Below are 26,299 nucleotides of genomic sequence, written 5' to 3' on the forward strand. Positions count from 1 at the left end.
TTAAATGCTCTCATATAAAACGTTCATTCCTGCTAATCAAATGGGAATAAATGAGCAGTAACTGAGCAAATTATCCTTGCCTACGAACATCAACTCCTAGTGTACTCACACGGCCAATGGTGTAAGCTGGTCCTTGGCGAGATTCAATGGGTGATTGTAGACAGTGATACCATGGCTCTGTCTCTGTGGACCGCGTGACAGGCCGGCTCTGAGAAGGCCGTTGTTCATCACATTAACAAATGACACCATAGCATGCCAGCCTTTGTTATTGAACCACACCTGGAGACAGCAGATGAACAAAAACACACCAATCAGTAAGACAAAGCTTTATAGCAAGTTTGCATGCCTGTGTTTTCACTTGTTTTATGGTGTGGGTCAGTCTCGAATGATATGAATCAGGAAATGAAGCTACCTTGACATTGTTCTCAGTGTAAAGTCGTTCCATAACACCAGGTAGCTTATTTAGGAATGTATCCAATTCCTTATCCTGTGAAGAACATACAAATTGTGTTACTTGTATTACAGTGGAACCTGCTTATTTCAACACCCCCTCAGTCTGATGTCAACATAGGCGCGTGTCAAAACATCCGAAATCTAAACCAAAACTAAATATCGCTTGCACATTTACGTGCATTTACACTTTTTTTATTTTCATTCTTCAGTTTTCATGTAATATTGTAGCGATGGGAGTATTGTATTCAGGCGGTGGCAGTGGCGTTTGCATGCTAGTGAAGAGCCAGTCGAAGAGAGAAGAGTTGCCAAGCCATGTGGAGCGCCTCTTGCAGTCATGCAGAGGTGCGGCCATTGGGCTGTTGGTGGTCTGTAGCTGCTTTTTATTGGCCTGTAGCACATTCTAAAAATGTAATTACAAACAAGAAAACTATAAAAAAAAAAAAAAACAAGCGTAAATTTACAGTGATTCAAGCAGTAATTTTACAATAAAGTCAAAACATTCTTATTTTTTTAAGTCATCATATTGATAAACAAAACAAAATAAAGTTGTAGTTTTTGGAAAATTAAGTTGAGGAAAAGGTTATAATAAGGGAATAAAATAATATCACAGAAATTCTTTTTACAAAGATTATTGAAGAGCAAGGCGGGGGGGTAAAGACAAAGTTCATCCTAATGCTTTTTCAAAGTATTCAAGTGGCCCTTGCATCCTTTCATTCATCAGTATATGGCCCTTGGGGGAAATACAGGTATACAGTGCTATTTATACACTAGATGCCAATAAAAGGCTGATTGTACCCAGTGCATCCTCCCTAATCGTCATCCCATAATTTTATACTCATATCTGAGCTTCCCTACTAAGACTGCTGCCCCCACGACCCGGACCCGCATAAGCGGAAGAAAATGGAATGGAATCTAAAAGAGATGCAGTGGTTATTTCGTTGTAGGTCTTGACTACTGCAATAAAACAATGAGCACCCAATGATCACATAGCAAAATAAAAGAAGAAATAAATAAATGGGTGTAGAATCAAGGTTAATCAGCCATGCATTTATTTTGGAGCATATTTATCACTGAACAGGAAGTCACTGTGTGCAATACTGCAGTTGACAATACTACAATGCATCGAATTATCGAGAAAAATTGTTATCAAAATTACCCATTTTGGTCTTAAAAGTTTCTGTCCAGAAAAGCGGTTGGCGTCGACTTAAGTGGGCACTTTAACAACAACATGTGGGACTGGGACTTGAGTTGTTCGAAATAAACGGGTTGGCAACATAAGAAGGACTGACTTAAGCGGATACGACTGTACAAAAACACAAGGACTGAGAAAGGATTGACAAAGACAGCCGTGGTAAGCATACAGTACCGGTGTGTTGCTGGTTTTGAGTGCCTGAATGGAATCTTGGACAGATTGGGATGAATATTGGATGGTATTTCCTCCCAGCGAGAAACCTCCATATCTGAAACAAAATAATTTTCATCATTTACACACATGAATAGAATGTTCGGTTTCAGATGGTTTTCATCCTCCAAACCTAAATTCTTGATTTCACAGAAAATATTTGTCACATGACTGTGTAAATGCTGCCTATAATGTGAAAAAATAAATCAAGCCCGAAGGCCATGGAGTTATGGAGATGTGTTGGGATATTTTTGTGTCGGTTTCCGTACATTTCAGCGTACAATGTGGCCCGCGTCTTGTCGTGTTGTTCATACGCTGTGAGTCCAGCTGTGTTTTTAATGTATTTTTATCACAAAACATACTCGTTAGCAGCCTATTATCATGCTGATGCTTGTAAACAGAACCCGTAAGTCAGCTCCGTTGCCTATCTATGATGTCGTCAGTGGTTGACCCTGTAGTTCTTTGCTAACTAACACAGTTATGTCACAAGTCTGCTTTTCTTTTGATTAAAAACTGCCAAACAACCCAAAATGGAGTCAAAGAAAGTGCAAGTGTCAGGTGAGAAAGTCTATTGAATTCAGTAAATAACTCATAGTAAAACACAAATGTGATGTCCGAATGATCTCGCTGCCACACTGCGGTCTTTGTCAACAATCATGTCTTCACTCAAGGTAACGCTGATGTAAAATGTGCATGTATGCTTTTCATTCATCTTTTTTTTTTGCATTTGTAAGTGTTTTCTGGATATAAAACTATTTTTGTAAAACAATAGGAGTCTCATTTGACTATAAATTTTGCCGCCAAATCCCATGTCATGTGATCAAGATTGTGCCATTCAGATGGCTGCTGCTTAGCACACTTAAAAAAATTATTATTTATTTTTTTTTTTTTTACAAAGGGTATGTTTTTGTTATCAATAGCCTATTTTTAGAATTTAAATTACATGGGTTTAAAGAAAAAAAAAAATCACCCATTTCAATTGGTACAACCCAGAGGAGCTGAGCTGAGTGACAGCTTTCAACGCTAGGAAGACAATCAACATTGGCTTAGCTTATAATGGCTACTAAAAACTCATCCAAAATGTGGAAGTATTTTGAAAAGGTTAAAGACGACTCCAGAAAGTGAAATGCAACTTGTGTCAGCAGCTTCCTACATAGCATGCGACAACAACGAACATCATTGGATCATCACTGAATGTATTTCAAACAGGCAAGGCCGTTAAGTCAGCTTCATTATATATCCCGACAGTCAATTGTAATGCAAGAAATGAGGCCGAACTCAACTTTTTCAAGCCATGTTTTTCTGTTCTTTATGCACTTTTCTGATGTGTGCCAACTGGGATTGATTTTCGGTTTTGTTCGTCTTGCTTTCTGTGTTACTTAAATTAATGAAGGTACTGTTGCTGTTGCAGCATACCGCTTATACCGGTGTATAAGCTTTTTTTGTAAACTTTGAACCCTGCAGTTTATAGCCCTGCGACTGATTTATGGCTAAAGTCTAATCTCGTGACATCTCCTTTACTTCAGAACTACTACTAATTGTTTAAATACGAGAAAACAATAGCTCTTTCTTTAAAAAGTTAGCTGTTGTGATATCGGTATTGGTCTTGAGAAGCAGGAAGTTATTTGTATCGACCTGAAAAAAATATATTCTGCACCCCTAATGCAAACCAACTCTATCAGCCATTAAAATGTATTGTGCTAAATTAACTCAGGAGAAAGAAACAATAGAAAATGGAAACTCCATCTACATATATTGTCATGAGTATGTGTAATACCTCCTATTAAGCATTTGTGGGTAGGTCTTCACCAGGTGATCTGAGATGTTATAATTGGTGAGATTTTGGAGAATGTCACCCGTTTGCCTCTTGACCTGAAAATTCCATATGAAGTTCAATATATTTATTTATACTACTGAGCTGAAAGAAAGAAATGAGCTAGAACAGTAATTAAGGCAGTGTTTGTATTGGGTATCTGACATGTACTGTTGCCAAGCTGAATTAGAGAAGAAAAAAAAAACCTCTAGAAAACATGCAAATATGCGCTTCAAGGCAAACTGCACTTATTTTGCAATTTTATCCATCATCCACAATCTTTATGTGAGACATGAACACATGTCTTTCCCTAGCCTGAGGAAAAACAGCTAGCCTGAGGCGCTTAACACGTAATGGGTCCCACCTATTTCAACAAAAAAGCCCTCTTAAGAAAAACTCCAAAAATTACATAACGTGACCTGAATATGAACCAAGCTACAGCGACATTGTTATCATACGAGCACTATACGAGAACTAATTTTGTGGCGTCGTGACACAGCGCCTCACACTCCGTGGCAGACACCACGTTTCAGACCAATACAGAGATGTAACATTAGCTTGCTAGCCTGTGAGTTTGGAAAAGTTAATGCTAGATTATAAATCTTGCCTCGCACGTGTACAGAAGAAGGTTGTGGCAACAAGCTGAGAAGTTGGTCAACTATGACATTCCAAATCCAACTAAACATCCGGACAGATCGAAGCAGTGGACACTACCCGACATCGCGACCAAGACTCAGCCAGACACTTGTTATCTCTCTTTTTTACCTGAGAACTATGTTGAATTCACCAGCTCATGGGGGAGCACAAGTCACAAGGCTGAAAGATAAAGCCATCTCATCAGTCGGCATCCCAGTGAGATCGGACATTGTAAGTGACTGTTTTGTTGTGTTGTTATTTTTCCAATCCAACATTTAGCAATAGTGCTACATGATAACACTACAGGATGGCTTAGTGTTTCACTATGGCTGGACCTGCCTAACACCCAGCCATCTTATTCTCTGCCTGGGGGGAGTAAAAGTACAAGTAGTTGTCGTCGCCGCCTCCCAGGAAGTCTGCCATGATTAGTGATCGCAACGATCTCTCTATGCTTCTGTTGTTGATGGAAGTAGCGTTTCTTGCCATGGGCTATGAGAAATCAATGAGCTCCGAAAGGAAATTCTGGTAATGCTTAAAATAACCTAAATATGGCAAAATACTGTTAATTATTACATATTATCATGAATGTGCCTGTTACGACACGGTTACAGCATGTACGTATATAAAATGATAAAACCTGTTGGGACGTGTATTAATAAAGGCCTTCTTGGCGGACTAAATGAATCCCACTACCTGCAATGTTAGCTGCCTTGTGCTAGCAGTTTCTCTCTCTTTAGACCGCACAAAAGAGAAATACAGTATGTGTCATGTCTCACATAAGGATTGGGGATGATGGGCAAAATTCCAGAAAAAGAGCAGGTTTCCTTTAAGGGTTGTGAGTAGAACAGAAATGACATTAGAGCAATGTGATTGTATCCTAAGGAAGTCATCTGAATGCCATAGAATCGTTGCTACATCAATGCTTTTCATGTCAGAAAACATCCAAAGTCTTAGAACCTAATGGTCCAAGTCAATAAATGTTTAATGTGTGAAAATTAGTAATGTGACATTATACTTGCCTGTGGTGGCGGAAGCCCACCTGCCCCCTCTGGACAAGCAGAAAACATCCGTCCTTTATTCAATGTGCTGCATTGACAATCAGGAGTAGGACTGTCTTTGGTCCAGTTGCCTTTATTGAACATTTCTAATGTGGGGTCAGAGACCTGAGGCCGCATGAACATGCGTGTCTCCTGGCTGTCACACAGAGGCCTCCTGGTGGGACATGTTAGTGGACAAGGCAGCAAGTTTACACTTCCCCCAAGTTATACCGACTTATTCTGGTTTAGTTTGGCACATATGCCTTAATTATGTTTGAGAAAAGGAGTTGTCTTACATCTTTTCCTTCTCCATACACTTGGTTCCAAAACCTGGCTTGTCCAGCAGAGCTTCCAGTAGGTTCTTCATGGTTTGACTTCGAGGAGCATCATTGCTTTAAATATGTGATCAGAGGTCAGAATGACAATAGCATGGTGTCTACATAAAATCAAGAAAGAAGCTAAGAGGCACAAATGTCAACATGAATGAGCATCTGACAAAACCATTTTTATAAACTTCCCTTGCCATCCATCCCCCAATGTTTTCTATGGGATTTAAATCAGGGGAACATGCAGGATGGTCCAAAAGAGTGATGTTATTCTCCCTGAAGAAGTCCTTCTTCAAGCGAGCATTGTGAACTGCAGCGTTGTCCTGTTTAAAAACCCTTTTATTTTTCATCAGTTATCAGAGTTATTTTTTTATAGATTTATCGGTATGACGTCATCATTCTTCATATGTACGTATGTGATGGTTCATTTTTGAACGATAAATACCTGTGATGAGCACATTGTTTTAAGTTATGTGGCAAGTTTTAGGCTTGTTAAACTGTAAGTAGCTTAGCCATAGTTATTGAATACAAATCAAATAAGACTGCCGATTCAGTGTTAATATTTGAACGGGCCTCTGAGATGAAAAGAGTTAAGAACGCCTGTTGTCGGCAATTTGCAACAGTAAAAACTTAGGACACTTCTTATTCTTTCTTCTTGGCATGTGGTTGAAAGATTTGTTTGAGTAATTCACATTTTTGTAGAGAAGTGATAGTATTCTTGGTTGACGAATCATAAGATTCCGGTATGCTGTTACTCCAACAGGCCGCGCCAAAAAATAACTAAGAAGCACTGCTGGTACAAAATGAGTTCAATTTGAATATTTCATGTCTACCTGAAGAAAGTGTACTGTTTTTTATATATCCAGGGCTGGAGCTGCAGGGCAGGATACTTCCCTTGTGATGGTACAATGACAGCGGCGATCAAAGGGCCCAGCACAATCACAGCAGGCAGGACAATCTGAAGCACAGAAATACTTAGCATCTGAGTGACTCAGATCAGATTAATAAACAGAAGAGAATGCCTCTTCCTCACCTGAGCAAAGACTCCCCAAAGACTCCTGCGAGCATACAGCCACCGTTTGATGAAGAGAGCTCTCAGCTGCTGCCGGCTCAGCTGCCATCCACTCAAGGGCAACTCACCTCGACCATCTCCACTCAGCACGTTCGTCTTCGGAGGTCCTGTGACAGCATAATATAAACACTGTTATAATTTGGGATGTCCCGATCAGATCGGGATCGTTTGGCTATTATTTTGAAGATCGGATAAAAACGGCATTCGCCATGAGATCGGGCCGATCTGGTTGCCGTATAACGTTCCTAACTCTGGACACACTCGAACATGGTAGGTGCTGTAGGATAATATTGTTTATTAACTTGTTAGCTGAGTGGGTAATTAATTATACTACAATCAGGCTTATGAAAGACCTTGGCATTCATGGACAGGCTCTGCAGCAGACAACAAGATCAGTCTCTGAAGCGGCCGAAAGAAGCAGCCAGTGCCTATGGATCAAGCACAAGGACACTTGTTGGGCTCAAAGCAGAGGGGGGCACACACCTGGGACGCCAGGTGTTGCCGATAAGCTCTCCGGAGGTGTCATGGGCCTATCATTGAAACAACGACGAAGGCGGGTACCCACCTGATGACCCCTTCCTTCCTGCCCTTACTCAGGGGTGTGCTGTGGGCGGAAGGGGAGAGGCTGAGCGATGACCCAGTGGGCGTGATTTTTTTGGGTCTACCGCTTGACTTTTTGTTCCATAATGCTCAGGATCTTTCAGAAAATGTAAAATGTCTTGCTGCACCCAACCTCAGCAGCAATGGCACGCTACAAGAGGTCTTGCTTATGCAGCTCCACAATCCAACCACGTTCCAAAAGCGAAAGCTTCTTAGCTTTAACTGTCAGGAGGGCATGACAGTGTGAATGGTTCTCAGTCGGAAAAGGGTGGATTGCTCCCTCCAGGTTGGTCCTGCCCCAAGTGGAGGAGTTCAAGTATCTTGGGGTCTTGTTCATGAGTGAGGGAAGGTTGGAGTGTGAGGTCGACAGGCGGATCGGCGCAGTCAGAGGGAGCAATGAAACAAGAAACCGACTTTAAACAAAACACCCTGTGCAACATAAACACACACACCTGTTCTTGGTTGGTCCAAATATTGCCTTTGTTTTGATGCTTGAAGCTGCTGAGAAGGATCGGCGTCCAGCTCTGGTTCAGCATCAACATTAGTTTCCTCGGTCACTCGAAGAAAGATCTGGAAAATATTAAAATTAAAATATATATATTAAAATATATAAATAACATTTTCTTCAGAGGTGTAGCTTTAATGCTTTTGATAGCAATTCACTTTTTTTTAAATAAAATTTCAAAACTATGGAATACTTTTTTGGGAGTGCGTCTTTGCAACAAAACGTAGAAACACTAAACACTGTAGACCAAAGACAGCCTGTAATTAGGTTAATCAACTCTTAACATGCATAACTGCCAGGTCGCTGACCCTCTGAAAGCGACAGTACTAATAACATTACAATTAGCAGTGTACTGGTCCTATTAATGTGATGGAAAGATTGCTTGTGTTTTGGCTTTAATTTTTTTATTAATGCAGTATTTCATTTTATTATCGTATTCAATGTTTTATTACTGTGTTTCATGTTCTTCATGTTTTCTGTGTACAGTGTGACTTAGAATTTAGATAAAAGATATGGTTTACACAAAACAAAAATCTAGGAACGGAACTTGTATGTAACCTGAGGACCACATGTACTCATGTGTGGACTTGGACATATATGCTTACTTCTTCCAATGTGTCAGACAAGCCGTAGCTGCTGATACCAAGTTCATCTAGGTTCTGATCCAGTTCAGACAGGAATACAGCCAAGCTGCTACTCTTTACAGCCTCCCGGGGTAGATTTATCACTGCCTCACGACCTGACTCTTCTACCATCCTTGCACCAGGAATGTGGTGTTGTGCCAAAGAGAGCAGTGCAGCCACATCTACCATATATCGTTAATCAGACCATTGCTTTAATCAGAATATGTTTCCACATCATATTAGATTGACAAAAAATGCTCACATGTGGTGTTGCCCTCACCACTCCGCCCATTCTCTCTGCAGAAGGATGACTTGCTGTCCTGAAACACAACGAGGTCCAATGCAAGACCTCAATTAAATTGAAACATACACAGGCAGGCAAAATCATCAATATTAAAACAATAAAAGGCCTGAACTACTTCAGTTGTGTGTAATGAATCTATAATATATGAAAGTCTAATGTTTATCAGTACATTACAGAAAATAATGAACTTTATCACAATATGCAAATTTTTTTAGAAAGACCTGTATTGTTGGACCTCAATCATAATATATCACTGCTTGACAGACTGCTGAAATGTACGTAAAAACAAACCTTGGTTCGAGCAAGCTTGTCCTTGCCGTTTCTGGTACTGGTGGGTGTGCTGGGGTTCAACTGTTCTTTCTTGACCACAGTCAGATAGTAGCCAGATCCCAGTTTAGATTTAAGAAAGAGTGGCGAGCCACAGCAGCATAGCTTCCCGTTGGAGATGATGGCAATCCGATCACCGAGTAGCTCCGCCTCGTCCATGTAGTGAGTGGACAGGATGATGGTTCGGCCTGATGGAGGAAAAAAGAAAAACATGACAGATAATTGTGGTTGTTTCAGGCCCTGTCCACACAGAAATGCTACTGGGATTTTTTTTGTGAAATTGTTTCCACACACACATTAGTAAATCGTATCACTGAGTGAAAACGATGGAATGCATTCATATGCAACTGTTTGTGCACCACTGACAATTTCCATAATTTTCATTAATCAATGGATATTTCGATCTGTCATTTTGAAATACCATGTAACTGATGGACACAGTTGTTTTTCAGAGGTGAAATGAGGTTTATTGGATTAACTAATACCTGCAATATGCATGAAAACAACATGAAGGTGCAGAAATGTGGGCACACCTGTCACAGTTATGGTTAAGGCCAGTACTGGTAGGCCAGAAAAAATACCAAAGAGTCGAAGGATGGTGATGGTGAGAACTGTAAAACGGGCCACTTCCAAAGAATTATAAGATCAGATATTGTAGATATTGAAGATACTGTAGTTTGCCGCCTGAGGTACGCAAAAGAACATTTGTACAAGCAAGCTTCATTTGTGGTGATGCATTTTGCACATATTCTGTTCATCCAATAATCCTTATTACACTGCTGAAATATTTGCTCTGTCCATCGGTTATTTGATATGTTAAAATGAATTTGTAGATTGATTCTACTAACACCCAATGACTTGAAAATGATGGAAATTGCCAGGGGTGCCCAAACTTTTGCATACCACTGTATGTGAGGTACACCTAACTGTGGCGCTGTAAACAGACAGAAACACGTGGCACCAAAACTATAAAAGAAAAAACACATGCGCATAAAGCATGTCGTTTTCCGCTCGGCCGGCCTGTCTAGACTTACGACGAAGTGGAATTACTACTTTTGGGTCATTCTGAGGTTTAAGACGACAACTTATCAGAAGAATGTTGACTGGAGTCATGCCACTCAAAATATTCAGATATTATGTTGGTGTGTAGGCTTGTCACTTCTGGTCACGTGACAGCAACAGGTTTGTGAAGGGGCGTTGACATCAAATTTGCCAGATTTCAGTTTCTGAGCACCCAAAACGTAATTTCCACATGGATGAAAGGCTGAAACAATAAAATACTTGCTGTTTCGACCTGTGTGGACAGACTCAATCATTTACATGTAGGGAAGAATTTTCATTTTTTGCCACCTTCGAAGTGACAGCTGTGGTTCACCTTTGCGGTATTTGAGCAGCAGGTCCCAAATCCCCCTGCGGGCGTACGGGTCAACCCCTGCTGTAGGTTCATCCAAAACAACCACCTTGGGGTTGCCAACAAATGCAATTGCCACAGACAGCTTGCGCTTCATGCCACCTGGTAGGGAGAAGGAAACACTTCACACTTTGGAGCAGGAAGTATTTTTTTCATGGACTATCATCCTGCATATCTACTGTATATCATCCACTCACCAGAGAGGTTTTTGATCTGTTCATGTCGCTTTTGCAGCAGACCGACATCATCAAGCAGAGAGTCCACTTTTGCCTTCACCTGTGCTTCAGGCAAACCCTTGAGACATCCATAAAACAACATGTGCTCATCCACTGTTAGACTGTAAAGAGAGAAAACACAGAAAATTAAACATTAAACTACCCATGTAATACACATACAACTATTAAGCAGATACGGTACATACTACAGCTATACTGTCATTCAAAAGACATCGTTTTTTCATAAAATACCTGCGTATTGACTCATTAGAATTTGCAGGTGTACCTAATATATAGCTGGTTGAGAGTAGACTAAGTAAAATAGTCCTTACGTGTCAAACAGGACATTGTGTTGCGGACACATTCCTAGGGTCCTTCGGATGATATCCATATCGTAGCGGATGTCCATCCCGTTAATGTACACAGTCCCCGAGGTAGGTGGGAGCAAACCCGTCAGAACAGATCTGAAACATATCCCACACACACAAACCCACGCACTCAGAACAACTTGAACAAGATGGGATTTCAGTAGCTTTTTAGCATAGGTCCTTAATATAATCAATACATTAATGATATAATTTTAATTATGCAATACATAGTATATACTGGGCTTTGGTGTTGGTGTTTGCTGTTTTTTTAGCACTGGCTAAACTCATTAAAAAATTTGCATAAAATAAGATGACACAAAAAAGGCTAAATCTGAGATAACTAAGTCAATCAGCCCTTACATGGTAGTAGTTTTGCCTGCTCCATTGTGGCCCAAAAATGAGGTGATCTGCCCCTCATAGAACTTCAGGTTGAGGTGGTTGACAGCCAACTTGGCTCCCTTCTTGTAGATTTTCACCAAGTTTGATATGTTGACACCAAGGACCAGGTTACTTGGTTCCGGTTCAATGTGATCTACAAACAGAAACATGCAATCTGACCGAAAACTCTTATCTCAACAATATCTCACAAGAGTAAACCCTGCACATTTCAGTAAGCCTTTTTATTACATCTTCTCAGGGGATTTAAAAATAGTCATCATACAGCTATTTTTTTTACTAGGTGTCTACTTTACTGCAATTAAAACAGTTGCTGAAATATGAGGGTTGTACTTACTTTTGTGAGGTAAGGTTGTCTATGTTTATATTTAAATTAGAGCTGTCAAAATTACCGCGTGCACAACGGCAACTCATTTATTTAAAACAAATCCCATTTTCCATAATATGGACACAAAACGCTACAAGGGTTAATTAATTACAAGCGCTGTAAATCTTACATTTCACATGACTACCATGTGACTGTCAAAAAATAGGCCAAATGGATGTAGACGCGCTCTGCACGTGCGTAGAACCGATTGTGTTTCCGGTGCGGATTGCGCAGTGACAGTTCCTTTGTGGTCGGAGAGACACTTGCTCATTTTCACTAAACCCTAGGTTCCCAAAGTGGGGTACGTGTCCATCAGCGGTACACTAACTGTCAGAGGGTATGTGAATAAAGATGAAAAACAATTAGCATGTAACACTCAAGAAAAACTGAGCAGAAAGGAGACAGAGCATGAAGTTGTACATTGCTCTGTGTGCATCATATGAACAAATTTGTACATTCAGAATGTTTAATTTTGAGGATTTCATTGTAATTTCAGTGTTCCCATCCCTGCACAGCGCAGGTGTGAAAACCTGTCACTGTGAGTGAGGATCCCCGCAAAAATTAAGACTTTATCGTTTTTTGCGTGTACTTTTGTATTCTGATACTGCTTTATCACGTTAAACTTTTCCCTAAATTCTAATGCAGATGGAAACCATAGCCACTGTGAATGGACAAAAAAGTGAAGCACAAATTCAAACCATTCAAACAGAGGGATGCCAACCGACTGGAATAAAAGATAAGTAGGATGATTACTCATTTATCAGTGCTCATGAGAAAATATCACCAGAATTACTATCAAATGAATTAACCAATTTATTATGTTCAATATTTCAAGTTAATTAAAGACAAAGTTTTATGTTTTTTAAGTGTGCAGGAGTAGCGGGTACATGGCCTCAGGTGAAATGTCTGAAGGGTTACGCGATTGTAAAGTTTTGGAACCATTGCACTAGATGACAGCAAGATGCATTCAAGGAAACACCGTACGTGTGGCCTCAATAAAGAGAATACAAAGAAAAACAGTAGGTGGAGGTTCTCATCACTCACTTTGTAACTCGTAAGGCGGAAGTGCAATTTGCTGCATTTAAATGTGCTCGGAAATCCCACAAAATACACTCAAAATGTGAATTCAACATAGATGACTTGGTGTCACTGAACACAACCCCAGGTCAAGTGAGATTCAAATGCACAGCTGCTATTAAAGAGAGAAGGTGTGATGTAAATAGATTTTCAGACGTGTGCCAGCTTGACTTACATTGTCAGTTCAATTGGAGATGTTCATTCATACAAATATATTATCATGTTATTTCTTTCAATAAAATACAGTAAATATGGGCATATTTCACACACAGTCACAAATGGTGATAAATCTTGATTAAGTCATTTGATAACTGTGGTTAATCTGATTAAAAATTGTAATCATTTGACAGGTCTGATTTAAATACACAATTCCAAACAAATTCTCATCACACAATCACTAAAACGTATGTTGGAGCCTCTCTTTTATGCTTCAACCTTGTTAAAACGGATGTATTGTTAGTGTTATGAGACCGATATTACCAAAGCTGTGTTCATTGGTATGAAGCAGAGATGAGATGATATATTACGCAGAAAAAAAGTATTAGGTCACTTGGTGATGACAACCTGTGAAACTGGAGCAGTTTTTACACAGCTGTTTCATCAGAACAACAGTAAAGCTGGCCTTTAACTTTTTACACAGAACCCAAGAAACATATTGCTGTAATTGTGTACGTTCACTCGATAGTGTAGCAACTTGTAGCCTCACCTTCACCCTGGTCAGGAGGAGCAGAAGGGATTGGCATGCCGGCCTCCAGAGGTATTCCAATCCAGTAGTTGATATGAAAGGCAAAGTGCCACGGTCGGGGGATGCCATATTCACCTTAGTTACACACACAACGTGGGTTAAGTGATATCACGGTAATACCAACGTAGATACACACATATCTGTATTATTGAAAGAATGCACAATACCAGGGAACACGGCTTCGATGTACAACGCTGCAACGGTGTAGATGAAGGCATCCACCCAAAGCATAACTATAACCGTACTTAAGTTGAATGACTCTCCCTTCACAGGACTGGACTGTAAATTGTGCCATTGGATCCCGATGCCTTGGTCCTCATATTGAGACAAATACTCAAAGCCAAACCCAAATGCCACAGGAGACAGAAAACTCTGGAAAAAGCAGGTAGAAAGGTCAGTAAGAAAATTGAGATCTTTATGTCTTTGATTGTACATGACTTTACTTACAGCAAAGACTTTGTGAGTTGTGTTGACGTGGTCTTGCCAGACCCCCCAGAGCATGTAGGGAAGATAGAGGAAAATGTATATGAATTCTGAACATAGAGCAGCTATGTTGGCCTTGGAGAAAAAAGTTGAGATGAGGAAACACTGCGTGATAGTGGCACTGACAAATGCCAACAGGAAAAAAAACACGATCACCGGGTTGCTGTATGGCAAGGCATTGCACAACTAGAACAAAGACAGGGAAAACAAATGTTAATATTCAGGTTAAGGTGTTCATTAATTACAGTCAGTTTCCTTTTTGAAACTGTTACGGCTTCCACTTAAGCCCAGAACTACTAAAACAGTGAGGCCAACTTCTTTATTTTACACTGAAAAATTGGGGTTTGACATCAAAAGATGAATATGTGACCAGGGAGCAACATTTCAGATCTTATTTTCAGGTATTTACACAGTACAAATACCAATATGCACAAGCAAAACCTATCCAATCTCAACCTGAGCTTTGACATTCAGTGCTATTTATTGATTGAATAAGCAATGTCATAGGACACTATGACAATAAAACACACCTATCAGTCACATGTTCCAATGCTTGTGCTCACATAAAAAATGGGTGGGGTCAAATAAAAGGTGCTATTTTAAGTTGGGTATGTGTTCTCGATATAAATAACTGGAAATAAAAACTGAAATGCTGGTCCCTGGTCTCATTTATCTTTTGATGCCAACCCAAATGTTATCAGTTATCAAATAAGGTAATTGGTCTCACTGTTCCAAGACTTTTGGAGGGCACTGTATTTCAGTGTGCATATTTTGTATTGTACTTTTGATGCAGAGTGAGCTATCTTCTTGCCTTCAACACAACAATAATGAGTGCAGCAGAGAGCAGCAAAGGCACAAGGCTGCTGATGAACCAGCTCAGCCACAATGTCCCTGTATTCAGACCCATCATTTTCATGGTTTCTTTCAGTCTGGCTTCCTTCTCATACACCACACCAGTGATGATTACTGACGCGGAAAAGATGCAGGCTATTGCCATGAGGATGGGAAGTGACACTCGGAGCGCACTGTAAGACAGGTCAACAGGACATACAGTAATCTTCTTTGACATAAACATTTTCAATTGAGTCACAAATGAGTGAAGAAAATAGCTTTAAAAAATTTAATTAATTAAATTAACTGAGCCAGGTTGAGATACAGCAACATACCAAATACAGTAATCCCTGGTTGATTGCGGTTACACTGGTCTACGCCCAAAATGCTTCTGAAATAAAAGCAGTCATTCTTGGCTAATTTTGAGTCCCCTATACATTACTATGTAATAAAGAACCTCGCATAGCTTTCAAATTTTAACTAATATGATTTTTTGATGGTCATATTCTTGTTGAGCAGCCCATACGTAACTGACCAAGGGTGATATGTTTTATCTCAGAAGCAGATTTTTTTTTTTTTTTGTAGACCAGTGTTATTGGTTTCAGACCTGACTGTGACAACTGAATTTCCATGAATAGGATTCCTTATATACAAATGTAATTATTTTTGTAGTTAAGCATAGAAAACCTGTTAACGACCTTCTAAAACAATCCTTATTGTTAAAGCTCGTATTACCCAATAGAGTACACAAGAGAAAATAAGCCATTTAAGACATTAATAAGACTTGTGCTTGTGTGTGTTACTATAAATGTGTCTCCGAGAGGAGCTGAGTTGTGGGCGGACAGGAAGTGACAATAGGGGTTCAAAGTGGAGTTATGCCCGGAACAGTAGCCGGGCATACTATATGTTTTTATTTGGGATTTTTATTAGATTATTGTGCCTGTTCAAACCTAAGACTTCAAACCTGCAATGAAAGGCTATTGTGGATCATATCTGGTGCTTGTGTGCCTCACTGAACATTAGTAGCATTACTGACACTTAATGGCCAGTGTAAAATACTACATATTATTCACAGCGTCTTTGAATGCGTCTTAAATATGCATATTTTAAAATTATTTTATAAACAATGATAGGCCGTAACAGGCCAATCACGAAACATCGTGATTTATTGATATTCAGTATTTTTGAAAAATTGTGACAGATTGAAACCGTTAAATTTGAACCAACAAAGGCATGAGTGATGACTGTATTCGACTCACACATCGTCCACATAGCATGGGTACGGCATCTGCTGAACGTAGATGCCAGTCTTTTGTGGTGCTCCAGTCAGAATGCGGGCCAAAGCTCTCTCTACCAGGTCCTGAACATACACAAAGCCGCCCCAAATGTAGCGCATGTCTTGAATGGGGTCATCTTCCGAACCGGGACTCCAAAACCTGTAGTGAAAAGATACAGATTTTGACACACAAATATAATAATGGTTAAATCAACATTACATCAAATAGGGTTGATTTATATACAAACCAAAATAAAAATATGGGGGTCCCCCAGTATTGTGACATATACTGGGGGGTGGTGAAAATAATCTGTTACTTTAAAGTTTTTGTGTCAAATAGATGCATTTCAGAATGAAAATACAGTAGTTCCGTCAAAAAGCATAGTCTACAACCTTATTTACACCTGCACACATTTTGCAGTGGTATGCAATTTTGTGTGCCACTGGCGTGCCAATGAGTAAATTGGGTATGAAGTATGTGTAAACTGTGCAGGGCTGTGTGCCAGTGTGCAAAGAAAATTTTGAAAAGTTCCAAATTTGAAGCATGCATAATTTCCATGAATTACTCGTGAACGCAACATGACTGCCCCGCAAACACACTGTAATCTACGTGTGAACGATACGGGCGGTGCGTATCAGAGCGTTTGTCATTCACATGAATAGGTTAAGTTCTCCACCACCTCCTGGAGCAAATCGGGGAATTCGAGTAATTTCTGTAGCTTCTTGGATCTTCCTTGTAAATTTTTGTTAATAATTAATCCTAGTGTCCTCCTTCCTGCTCTTTGCGCACTTTCTTTCTGCAGATAATATAGACTTACTTTTCCTTTCTGCAATGAGAACTTCTCTGGAGTTCAGCAAATAGACGAATTAGTGAAGCTAGGAGTGATGCCTGCTGTTGCGTGGCGTCACGCAGGATCAAATAATGCCACGACTGTCAGGCCCAGCATTATTTCTTGCGTGACTGCTTGTTTATTTCTCTGTTTATGCCTTAGTTCCAGTTTTCATGCCCTTATTTTGCATTACTTCCTGTTTTGTTCTGTTCTGTTTCTGTTTTACTTTTACTTTCCTGCTCTTGCACACTTGGTGCTCATTTGTGTGGTGATCACTTAGTTCAGCCGGTGGCGCCTATCCTTTGTTGGAGCATTATGATCATTTTTTGCTTGCCCTGTTGCCTGCTTTGCGTCTTTCTTATACGTGCCTTCTGCAAACTTCCCCTTTTTCTGCGCTGCTTTTGAGTAAGATATACAACTCTTACTTGCACTTGGATTCCCATCTCTGCAACTTAGGGTCATCGCCACATCAGTAACGTGACAACGACTGCTTCATGGATGCGGGAAGTGGCGGTGGCAATGCATACCCATGCAGGAAAAATGCGCATCGCATTGTCGTGCACTAAATAATACTTAACAAGGTGTAAAATAAGTTGGGAAAGTGGTCATTTCATACCAAGGCGCACCATTTTTTGTCACGAATTGTGCACAAACAGAATGCAAACTCGCCTTAAGACTTTTCAGGCATGCCATGAATAAATAAATGACACTTAATGCTGCGGGAAACTGCAGGACAATGTAGAGACAAAAGGCGTGCGACCACTTACGTGCTCCTGATCTTATCAGTACGGGTGACATCATCAATATGCATTCGGATCTTGTACGTGACATGCGGCGGCAGTGTAGTATTAGAGTCAGGAAGCTGAAACACCACCGCTGCCCAAAACTGCCCTTTTGCCTGGAGCTCCGAAGCCCTGCTTATCAGCTCATCTTCACTCTTCAACCCCTCCACCTTGTTGGCAGAGAAACACTGTCGGGAGATGAGAGCAAAACACTCATAAGATGCCGACTTGACTCACTGTAGAGGAAGAACGTGCCATTAGCAAACCTGAGTGACTTGTGCAAGAGAGGTGATAATATGGTCGACGTCATTGGCGGTATTCAGCCAAGTTGAACGTTGAGGTGTCTGTGATGCCTATGGTGATGGATTGGTTGGGAAATACGCAACAAGTTACTATAAAATAATATGCATTTAGCAACTTAAATACTGTAAACAGCCATGAGCTTCTAGGAACACATTTCTATCATCTAGGCCAGGGAGTCTGACCTGCAGTTTCTGCATAAAAGTCTTGATTTTGGGGCCCAGATCTGACCAAGCCTTGTATAGGTCCTGGAAAATCTGTAGGTCTTGAAAAGTCTGGTTCACCTTCAATTGATATAAATAAAAAAAACATAATTGTTTTGAATTCAGTTCCTTTACAGGGAGAACAAAATGCACAAAAAAATGACAATATCTCCCTGTGATTATTCTCAACCTATATTATTATTAATAGATTTGCCACAGCACTTGCATGCAATTCCTGGTGGAATAAGATAGCACTTTTTCCTAAATGGCCTCTCTGGCGTTTACCTCTTTCATAACTTGTTCAACTGCAGTTGTGTTGGGTGTGTACAGGACTTTTCCAAGAAGTAGAGGTTTCATTGCTCGCCATACCATCCGAGACTGAGGATTGGATTCAACATCTTGAATAAACTTCTGACAAAAAGCTTTTGGGGAGGAAAAGCAGACAAAATTAATTACAATTGATGATTCTCATCAATGAAGTGAACTGAAATCCACTAAAATATTTGAGCATTTGCCTCTTCAAAAGCCTGTTGCACAAGGAAAAGTGTTTGATGTACAGTGGAGCCTCAGTTTTTGTACACCCTGGTTTTCATATGATTGCGTTTTCAACCAAAAATATTCAAACATGTCTGTTATGGTATGGCCGGTGTGCCAAACATTGATGTCAATCTCTGAACATTGGATAGTACAGGATGTAGTTCTGAGTTGTGATGAGTGTATGTCTTTTGTTTAATTGTTCATAGTACGCGCAGTCTTCTTTCTTCCTCCTCCTAAGCATGGCGCAGTGTGCTCCTTTAATTCTTACTGGGGCTCGTCACGACAGGCGACTGGCATGCCGTGCACATGGGAAGCTGTGGCCAGCTGCACCAGTGGGCGACGCATTCACATCCAGATAAAATTGTCAACACCGGCCTCTTTTCCTCCTCTGAACTACTTTGATATCCCCAAATTCCCATCACATCGGACACCCAATCTAAACCGTGGGAGACCGTGGGAGTTCGCTGTAGATGTGGGTGCGTCGCTCGTCGGTGTGGCGATGGGTTTTGCCGGTCTTTGTCGCCTCCTGTGTGTGGCGCCCATTAAACCTCTGACTGCCACACACACACACAGGTGCCTCATTATGGACGCCACACACGGGAGGTGACAAACGACTGCGATTGGCGAAACTCATCACACGGGAGGCGACGAGCGGCTGTGACCAGCTGTACACTGGTGAGCAACGTGACCACATCCAGAGCCAATTGTACAGTATGAGCCTCTCACGGTTTTGATTGGCTGTCAGATGTGGAGGGAATTTGGGGGTATCAAAGTAGTTTGGAGGAGGACAAGTGGCTGGTGTGGATCTTGCTAGAACTGGATCTCTTGCTAGTATTGATGATAAACTTACATAAATGTCAGTGCAAGTTACGACATATGTTTACTGTGGTGCCAATGAGTTCCCACGCCGCTGCTTTTTTCTTTATATCTCTATATTCTTTTTTTTTTTAGAAATGTCAAATAGCTCCAGGAAATCCGACACGGCAAGTACAGTATGTGGACTGATTAGCATCCTGTCCGCTCATTGGTCGATCAGTGAAACTCCCGCTGATTGGTCCTCATCTAGGCGACAGCACTGAAGAGCACCTTTTCACCTTTCTGGGATCGCGTCACAAGCAAGCGTGTGCACGAACACGCACATACATTAACTTTTACATTCACAAATTTTGGGTCTTGTTAGGCTGGACAGTGACACGCGATAATCACCCTATCGCGCAGGTTCCATTGAACATGAATGGCGTATAGGCCTCCTGTGTGTGGCGCTCATGAGCTGTCGCCCTACCATTGGATCACATGGCGAGCCTCAATGAGTCACCACTCCCTGCCCCCCAAATGCCACGCAACGCGCCACCCCGGCAAGACATTTTTAATGGCAAGTTTTGCAGGGTGCAAAACTTCCACCACTCTTGCAACGACAGGTCAGTCCCACATGGCAGACATGTTTGTTTTGGCTTTGTGAAGTGAAAGTGGGCGGGAGACGGTCGCTATGGGTTGGATGCTGCAATGGGGTTGGAGTTGTTGGGCAAAGGGGATCAGTGTTTAAAATCAAGTATCGTAATATGCCGATACGGTGCTTTTTCCACAGAAATCAGCCGATACTGATTGTGGATGATCGATCGGAGCACCCCTAGTAAAAATATAATTATGCTTTATAAAACACTTATTTCTGGGTGTCTGGGATGGATTAATTGTGGACAATTTCTTCCTTCAGTTTTTGTCCGAACGTATGGAAGGGATTAATGGCGAAAACAGAGGTTCCACTGTATTAGTTTTAATGAAGGTATCAACAGTTTTACTGACTGAAGCCATTACCACTGGTGTTGTTTCCCAAGGAGGACATGGTGTCAGTGTCTGCATTCCAGTTGAGTGAATGGATGGGTAAATTGGCAACAGGGTGACCACACATGATGTTTGAGAAAGCCAGGAAACGGTCTTCAAATGTATTATGCTGAGAAAACACGCCGCGGAGTTCCTTGATCATGTCTCTCAAGCCAGAGAACTGATGACAGGCAGAGGTGTAAGAGTGAGGAAAGGTAAGAATAACAAAATAAACAACAGACATGATTTAATTCGAAGTACAGTTTGTAAAACTTTTGGCCTGATATAAGCAGGCAGGACTTTCAATATTAGTGCGGACCGCCAATATGTCTGAATTTGTCCTACTCAGCATGCAATGTGACTCTTGAATACGCTTGTATGCTTCACTGCTCTCCATTTTGTTGCATTTCGAAGGTTTCAGTTTTGAGTTCAGTCTGCACAGTACAGATAAATAAATAGATATTCTCAATAATATTTCAAATTGGGGGATGCGAAAACATTTCTGTCCCCCAGTGGGGGCATAACAGAAAATAATAACATTAATAATAAAAATAATAATAATAATAATAATAATAATAATAATAATAAGAGCCACTAGTTTATGTTGAAGGTTTACAACAAAATTCTGCCTTGGTTTGCATCCATTTTCCAGTTAGCATGCAATATGGCGCGCTTTGTGTCTTGTTATTAATACACTACCTGAGGCCAACTGTGTTCTTAAAAGTATGTTTACCCAAAAATGTCCTTGTTAACAGCTAATACGTGGAAACAGCAACCAGAAATCAGCTCAGTCGCCCATCTATGATGTCATCAGTGGTTGACTGTACTGTAGTTCTTTACCAACAGTTGCACTTCAAGACTCAAAAATGTTCACACAAAGCATGTTTTCTAGTTTGTACATGCAGAAAGCGATGTGAAATGCATGTAAATGATGAATGAAAAGGATGAACATTTAAGGTTACTTTTACTTCGAAAGCAGATTGTTGCCAAAGATCCAATGTGGCAGCAAGACCAACATGGACACCACCTTCATGCTTTGCAATGAGTTATTTCTTGAATTCAGTCGAGTTTTTCACCTTCTTTATCAAAATGCTTGCATTTGCAACTTTCTCTGGCTCGATTATGTGTTATTTTGCAGCAATGGTCAAAAGAAAAGCAAGAGAAAAACACTATTAAATTCATGAAACTAAAACACGATGGTGGTGTCTGTATTGATCTTGCTGATCTTGCTCCATTTCATTCATCATTTGTATGTATTTATATGCATTCAGATTTTTTTCTGCACGGACAATTATTAAAAAGTGTTTTGTCTTATTTGGATTTACATTTCTTATGGGAAAAATTTCTTCAGTTAGAGAACCTTCTTGAACGTATTAATAACGGTAACCAAGGTTCCACTGTATACCCAAAGGTGACGCAATTGCACCACTTTTGCACAAACAACAAATTCACTTATTTAACAATCTATATTAAAAGGTGATAACATCAAACAGTTGGAAAGCAATCTCTATAACAAAGGTGTTCACACTTTTTCAGGCTGCGAGCTAGTTTTAAAATGATAAAGTCCCAAAGATATATCTCCTACTATATAGACTATGTATATATATTGTCTATATTTATAAAAAAAAATATCAGTACGTATTTATGTACATTATACACGTATATCATGGGTGCCCGCACTTTTTCAGCATGCAAAAGTTACAAGTCAAAATGATCTACCTCTTTCTATAAAACTTAATATCAATCAAATCTAACCAGTAAGCTTCGAAATACTTTTGTAAATAGTAATGATTAGTATTTGACATTCACATTTTCTAAATTTACACTTAATTGTGATGGCCCCTGCTGTCAGGTTGCTGCTCTCTCTTGCCCTCTCTTTCTCTCTCTCAAGGTTACTGCAGGACCTGGAGCAGCAGATAATCAGTCCCTACACTTGGGCCCGGGTGCAACCTTGGGAGCTTAAAAGCCTCGGCATGATCACACAACGGAGAGACAGACGAACAGACCTTGGCCTGAGATGAAACCTATGCTGTACCCTTTTGTTGGCAATAAACGTTGGCATTGTTTGGTCAGGTCCAGTTTCCCCCCTTTATGGTTGTCGCTGCCATAGAGCCAGGTCGTGACATAATCAAAACGGCCAATATCATAATTATATTCAATATGGCAATAAGGATAATTACACATAATTCCTCAATAGTTGTGTACATAACCTGAGTACTGGTAATATGCCAGTCAAAATAGCTATGTATGTTCATTAGGAGAGTGTTCATGTTGTACATCCAGTTAGCATTTGCTATCATTACCGATATACAAGAACTGAAAATAATTATACAAAAGATAATGCAGCCAAAGTAAAGGCAACATTAAAAAGGTTTCAGCAATGGGGACATTTTCCATTTCACAATGAAATAATAGTTTAAGTAGCGGACGTGGAAAAAACAATAATTTCTGTAGTGCACTTCCTGACGCGAAGCAAAGCCATCAAACAATACATTTTTTGTTCTACATCACGAGCCGCTACATGTGAACAGATAACTTTTGTTATAGATATAAGCATTTTAGCCCTGAGTCAGTTTATCCGTAATCAGAATAATAAAGATGACAGTGGCATCGCCGTGTGTAGCTTGAAACGCCGCAGGGGAGCAATCAGAGCGAATCCGGAGGGGATGTTAATGCCAGCTGACTAATGTCATATGACATCTACAAAGTGACGTTTATGCGATCGACCCAACCTACCTCAGCGATCTACCGGTAAGTCGCAATGGACGTAATGGTCACCCCTGCTCTATCATTTCTAATCTCTTTGAAGGCTTGTGTTTTTATCCATTTGCTCTCAAATGATCACATGCGTCATAATGGATGATAAAATACATTACCAAAGGGTGGGATTGGGGGGAATCCTGATGCACCGTCTGAGGATTGTCTGTGGATCATAAAGATGAAGGACAATAAATAAAAGTTATTGTTTTAACAATACAACTTCTAAAACAGCTAAAATCATCAGAGGAATAGTGAATGTGAATGTTTGATCCGTTAAGACTGATTTTGAGGTAAACACAGGAAAATTTGGATTTATATGATGTCATTAACTATTATAGAAAAAAGTATTGGAACTGTAGGACATGATTGAATTAATTTTGAGGTGTGTCTAGCATTTAGACTTTCACAAGCCTACAGTAAGTTCTCCAAGTGGCGTATGCAACACGTCACAGGCAGTATGTGAATTTTTAAAAAGGGGGACTCCATTGAGGCCTAAAAGCCTAATATTCAGAGTTACATAGTGCACTTTAATGCCTCATGTGAATGGCGCCTGCACAGCGCAGCAAGTGCAGCGCAAAGGAACGGAGACACCACGTTGTTCAATGTTGTGTTGACGTTTCTGAACAAATAAGTTTGATGTTTATGTTGTGCATGTTTAATCTTAAAGATTCCATTTATATTGTTCTTCTTACGTGGTGCTAGACTGTGACGAATTAGGTCATTTTCTGAGCTATGAGCGTTTAATTTGTTTCTTGATTGGATGCACTGACTAGTATATGTGCAGTTGGAAAATATGTCACAGGCAATCACAGGAAATCCAAGTCTGAGTCATTCTTACCACCAGGTGTGCACAAACTGCAGTTAAATATACATTTTGAAAAATAAAATATATAAAAAGTTGTCAGTTATCGCCTTCAGAAGCAGCAACTTATTGGTATTGGCTTGAAAACAAATCTATCATACATCCCTCAGACCATGCCTTAATCAAACCACACTTTCTCAGCGCACCAATGACATGTTTTAGAAAAGGTACTACAGCACATACGAGCCACTGAATTTTACGCACTACAGTTGAATGAGTCAACAGATATAGCCGGCCTGGCACATGTCCTGGTATACAGTATGTGCATACATGAAGGGATTCATTAAGGGACAGTTAAGGAGGCCACACTCTTCTGAGAAGATTTCCTTTTCCACAATCATCCATGATGTCATTGTCAGGGCATTCTGCTTTTGAGAATTATCAACACGTATGAGTGAGGGGGTACTTGTGGTATGACAAAAAGGCTCCGGGGGTACACAAGACAAAAAGGTTGGTAAACACTGCTGTAAACTACTGACGGAACTAGAGCGCTTTTTTGCAAGTTGTCAATTTTGATTTTTCTACCACCCTGTGTTCATTTCACTGAGTTGGTGTGTGTTTTTGCAAACCTTTATTAGTAATGATAGTCACAATTACATTTTGTGAGATTATTTGTTTGAAGATAATGATATTTGAGTGATGGATAGTGTGTGATTAATCATGAGTTAACTGTGGCTAAAATGTGATTAATCGTGATTAAATCGCGTAATCAATCGATAGCCCTTATTTCCTAGGATTCAAACAAGGAGTAGTAGTACTTCTCTTCATGCTGTCCAGAAGCGTCTGTGCTTCCCCAACAAACCGAGAAATTCTGTGGGGGACAATAAATGGGATGACAAATTATGACACACGCAGTGATACATTTACTATAACTTCCCACTGGTTCGCTCGATTCCACATGGTGTTAAAAATCATAATATTAGAGACATCAATATTTGAGGACGCATGTCATACTGTTAAGGCCATTCAATAAGACTGGACCATGCAAAAACCGCTGTCATGAATAAGCATTTGTATTTCTCATGTTTAAATGTCAATGTCTGGACAACACTTAAGGGATAGTTTGGATTTTTTGACATAAGTTGCATGACAACCCCATCAGCAGTGTAGTGCATCAACAGTGACTTTGTTTTTAATGGTTCGTATTCAAATTGGATGAGCCTCCTACCCCATACCGAATGGAGAAAGAAAAACAATACATGTCGCGATAGACCACTGAATTGGTAAGTCAATTGTTTGTAGCATTAGCCCGCCGAAAATACAACAAGACCTGTTGAAGCAATGGTTTAAATTGTAGCCATTGAAAACATTTGTCAAAGTGTCTAATGTACTTGAGCACTTAAGACATGCTTTGTCTAATTTGAATGTTTATTACTTGATTATATACCTGTTGACTATTGTATATAAAATCATATACATTGTAAATGGTATGTATGCCGAATGAGGTCTGATATTTCCAAGGAAGCATTTTTGTGATGCAACTGAATTACTCTCTTGAACGCATAATGTTTTGAGAAGCCAAACTAACCAACTAACTAAGAACTAACCCCACCAACTAACCGAAACTATGTTCCTCATCACCGAAATCCGACCAGAACTCGTTGATGCACTACACTGCTGATGGGGATGTCATACAACTTAATGTCAAAAAATCCCATCTACCCCTTTAAGAACTTGTCCATGCTCTGTTCAGGTTTCTATCTCTGTTAAACCTACATGGAGTTGTCATAGTTGTCAACTTGGCCCGGAGCCGCTCCTGAGGTTGGGCTGCTCAAGCAGGGATTGCCAATGTTGCAGATTACACCTTGCATCCAGGGCAAGGTGCCTGCTGATGGCAAAGCTTTGCTTCGATAGTGACCTGCAAACAAAAGAAAAGACCAAAAATCGTCCTATCGGCGTCATTGGCCATGGTGCATGTGCATGTAAATTCCATGGACGCT

General features: G+C 40.2%; 1 pseudogene; it reads right to left on the reverse strand.

Moving 5' to 3' along the window:
- Positions 1-26,299, reverse strand: part of LOC129188677 (phospholipid-transporting ATPase ABCA1-like) — a 54,561-nt pseudogene that overhangs the window by 21,909 nt on the left and 6,353 nt on the right.

This window comes from Dunckerocampus dactyliophorus, chromosome 10 (genome assembly GCF_027744805.1).
Source record: "Dunckerocampus dactyliophorus isolate RoL2022-P2 chromosome 10, RoL_Ddac_1.1, whole genome shotgun sequence".
NCBI lineage: Eukaryota > Metazoa > Chordata > Actinopteri > Syngnathiformes > Syngnathidae > Dunckerocampus > Dunckerocampus dactyliophorus.